The following is a 4,546-nucleotide window of genomic DNA, read 5'->3' as shown; positions in this document are numbered from 1 at the left end:
CGGAAACGACTCGACGGCACTTAACAACAACAACAACAACAACATACTTTAATATCTGTAGAACACTGGCTTGTATAAATAAAATAATAACCTCTCCTTCCTCTTTCCATCTTACTCTGCTGAGATAATATTAACAAAATCATTTGTACCAATGCACCTTTCTTGATATTCATGAAAACATTTATTAATATATGTTGTTGCTGCTGTTGGGTCCGACTCATAAGGACCCTATGTACAACAGAACGAAACACTGCTCTGTCCTGCACCATCCTCACAATCCTTGCTATGTCTGAGCACATTGTTGTTGATGCTATCAATCCACCTAGTTGAGGGTATTCCCCTTTTTTTCTGACCCTCCACTTTACCAAGTGTGATATCTTCTCCAGGAAATGGTCTCTTGTGACCACATGACCAAAGCAGATGAGATGAAGTTTGGCCATTCTTGCTTCTCAGGAGCTTGCTGGTTTCACTTCTTCCAGGATGGATTTTTTCATTCTTCAGGAAGTCCATGGTGTTTTTAATATTCTTCGCCAACACCACAATTCAAAGGCATAAACTCTTCTTTTTTGTTGTTGTTGTTGTTATGTGCCATCGAGTCAGACTGACTCATAGGGACCCCTCCTTGGGTTTCCAAGGCAGTATCACTATGGGAGTAGATTGTCCCATCTTCCTTCCAAGGAGTAGCTGAAGGGTTTGAACCTTCAGCCTTCTGGTTAGCAGTCAAGTGCCTTAGCCACTATGCTACCAGAGCTCCCAAACTCTTCTTTAGTCTTCCTTATTTATTGTCCAGCTTTCACATGCCCATGAGGCAATTGAAAATACCATGGCTTAGGTTAGGTGCACTTTAGTCTTCCAGGGACATCTCTGCTTTTAAACACTTTAAAGAGGTTCAGTATAACAGTTCACGATATGAACGTACCATCATTTAGAAAATCACTCCCTTGTAGATGGATATTTAGCTTGTCTCTATTTTTTGTCACTATAAATAATGTTGCAACATGTATTGGATTAATATGATGCATATATGTTTATATGTTGTCATTTTGCATCTATAAGGAGCTCTGGTAGCACAGTGGTTAAGACACTTGACTGGTATTAAAAGGTTGGTGATTCAAACTCATCAGCCACTATGCAAGAGAAAGATGAGGCAGTCTATTTCCATAAAGATTTACAGCCTTGGAAGCCGTATGGGGGTTGCTATGAGTCAGAATTGACTCAATGGCAGTGGGTTTCATCTATGGACTACATTTCCAAAGTTGGGATTGATGAATTTAAAAGCATATTGTAGTAGTTAAATTTGTGTCAACTTGGTTTAAGCCTGGTTGAGTGGCTGGGCAGCTGGTGGTAGTTATTCCCCATGATATGACTGGCAATCACCTCCATGGTGGGATCTATCACAAGAGCGGAGTATCTGCCTTTGGGATATAGTATGCTTCCTATATATAAGCAGAAGCCTTGGGGATAGTTTCTAGCTTCTGGCACGCTTCGACCCTGCATGTAGCCATGTCGTTGTTCAGCTATCTGCCATGTTCTGCCGACCTTGGGCCTTAAAATGGACTTAAATTAATGGCCTGCCATGTGGTTTGGTAACATCAGGACTGTGCCTTTTTACGTGTCAGCCTTGGTCTTGCCAGCCTCAGCAGCCAGTAGCTGTCTGAGTGAAGAAACTCGTCTCGTTCCAGTGGGCCAGGAACAGGAGGCAGAGCTGGACTCCAAGGTTGAGAAGCTTTCACCTAGCCCCTAGAACCTGGCACTTTGAACCTGGACTTAAAGCCTCCAAACTGTAAGAGAAAAAACTCCTGTTTGTTAAGGCCATCCCATTGGTGGTATATTTCTTGCCAGAGCCGCCCTAGGTAACCAAAACACATGCATATATTAAAGGAATGCCAGATTACTTTACAATGAAAAATGGAAAGATTCATCTGTCTTTTAACAATATATGTCTGTGTTTCAGCTTCCTAACATCCTGAATAGCATTGGATATTACTATCATTGCAAATTATAGCTAAAAATAGCATTGTTATTTTCTGTGTTTATTCATTTTGACTTTTTCTCTTATCAATTATTTGCCCCCATTCTTTGTTAATTTTCCTGTTGATTACAATGTGACCTGTATTTAAGCAAATTACTACAGCAGGAAAATATAGATCATTATGTTCAACTATTTTGCACCTATCTTTCATGGCACAAATTGGTGGAACATTCAGGAGAAAAAAAGAAAAAAAAAAAAAAAAACACCTTAAATTCTTGGCTAGGAGCTCTGGGAGCATAGTGCCTAAGCCACTTGAATGTTAACCAGAAGGCTGGCGGTTCAAACCCACCAGCCACTCCTCGGAAGGAAGATGGGGCACTCTTCCGTAGAGATACTGCTTTGGAAACCCAAGGAGGGGTCGCTATGAGTTGGGTCTGACTCGATGGCATATAACAACAACAACAACAAAGGTACCAATAGAACTAACAAAACCCATTAAGCATAAAATATGGTAGCCAGTGACATAGGCAGCACATTTAGTGTGGCCTAGACTCGACGGCAAATAACAACAACAACAACAACAGATCCCTTCTCATTCCAAGTTTCTCTGATGAACTTCTGGCATATACCACCTCCCATTTTTTTTTTTTCTTTCTTTTTAATTGTGATTTGGGTGAAAATTTACAGAGCAAATTTACTTTCCATTCAGCAGTTCACATACACTTTCTCTCATGACATTGACCACAATTTACCACAATGCAACAGCTTCCCTCCCACTTCGTCCCCATAGTTACCTCTTTCCTGTGTCCATCCCTCCATGTACTCCTTCCCCCTGAGCTGTCTCCCTGTACATAAACAGCCCTTTTTTCTCCCATGATTGTTCTCTCCAAGGAGTGTATCTACCTCAGGTAAATGTTCAACTCATATGTCTGTCTTGGGTTTGTCTGGAAGCCACAGGTGTGGGTTCAATTCCATACCTGAAGGACAGCTAGAGGCCATAGTCTCAGTGGTTCCACCAGGCTCTATCAGACCAGCAAACCTGATCCCCTCTTTCTTTTTTCTCCAAATGATTTTGAGTTTTGTTCCACATTGTTCTCCCTCTCTATCAAGGATCTCCTACATAGATTCCACTCTGAGTGGATGACAGTGGTAGCCAGGCACCATATAGTTCTTCTAGTCTCATAGTCGTATAGGCTGCAGATCGGATGGTGTATCAGTTGCTAGGACTAATTATTTCCATGAATTTTTGTTTTCTTCATACTTCTTTGCTCTCAATGAGGAGAGAACCATTGTTGCATCTAGATGGCAGCTTGCTAGCTTTTAAGATCCCAGTAGCTACTCGCCAAAGTAGGAGGTGGAACAATGGTTTGTATAGTATGTTATGCCAATTGAGCTTGATGACTCCTGTGACTATGGTCCCAAGCCCACAGGTTCAACTACTTGGTCCCTCTGGGTAGCTGGCTGTGACCAAGCAGTGACCACAACCTTGTCCCTTGTTAACTCTACAATACAACTGGGAATTCTGATCATTCACATAGACTTATAGGACCATTGTCTGCCAAGCCTATACATGTTCTTGGATACACTCCCCACTTCATAGACATACTTAATAGTTTAGTGTGTCCACCCATCTATCCACCCATATACCCATGTTTGCCTTCACTAACAATGCAGTACTGTATGTGCAAAAGGGTTCGTCTTTGATGTCTGTACCTCCCATGTACCTCTCTATGCCTTTCTCTTCCTCAATGCTACCATATTTGTCACTCACATTTGATACATTGCCCTTCTCTTCACCCAAATCAATACTTATCTCTTTATATCTAACAGCATTTCCTCCCCTCCCCTCCCACCCCTGGTAACCAACAAAGAAAATTTCCTTCCATACATAAACTTTCCTTGACTTTTACTATAATAGACTAATACAATATTTGTCCTTTTGTGATTGACTTATTTCACTCAGCATAATGTCCTCCAAGTTCATTCACATTATGCGGTGCTTTGCAGATTCTACTTTATTCTTTAGCATTGCATAGTATTCTATTGTGTGTATGTACCATAGTTTGGTTATCCATTCCTCAGTAGATGGACACCTAGGTTGTTTACACCTTTTGGTTATTGTAAATAGTGCTGCTATGAACATGGGTGTGCATATGTCTGTCCTTGTCATGGCTTTCAGTTCTTTAGGATATATACTTAGTAAAAGAATGGTTGGGTCAAATGGTATTTCTAATTCCAAATTTTGAAGGAATTGCCATACTGCTTTCCACAGTGGTTGTACCATTTTACAGTCCCACCAGCAGTGTATGACAGTCCCAATCTCTCCACATTCTTGCCAGCCTTTGTTATTTTCTGTCTTGTTGAACTTTGCTACTAGTGCTGGAGCAAGATGGTATATCGTTGTTTTGATTTGCATCTCTCTAATAACTAATGATCATGAGCATTTCTTCATATGTTTGTTAGCCACTTGAATATCCTCATTGGTGAAGTGTCTATTCATGTCTTCTGCCCATTTTTTAATTGGATTGTTTGTCTTTTTGTTATTGAGATGTTGGAGTTTTCTATAAAATCTAG

At 40.7% G+C, this 4,546-nt stretch overlaps 1 protein-coding gene across 1 annotated transcript in view; it reads right to left on the bottom strand.

The window, feature by feature from the left end:
* Positions 1-4,546, bottom strand: part of TPO (thyroid peroxidase) — a 216,482-nt gene that overhangs the window by 39,363 nt on the left and 172,573 nt on the right. The gene's annotated exons all lie outside the window — the stretch shown is intronic.

The sequence above is a fragment of the Orycteropus afer genome, unplaced genomic scaffold (assembly GCF_000298275.1).
Source record: "Orycteropus afer afer isolate SDZICR_OR568_19922 unplaced genomic scaffold, OryAfe1.0 scaffold00204, whole genome shotgun sequence".
NCBI lineage: Eukaryota > Metazoa > Chordata > Mammalia > Tubulidentata > Orycteropodidae > Orycteropus > Orycteropus afer.
Note: the sequence above shows the minus strand (reverse complement) of the source record. Positions and strands in the feature narration are given on the sequence as shown.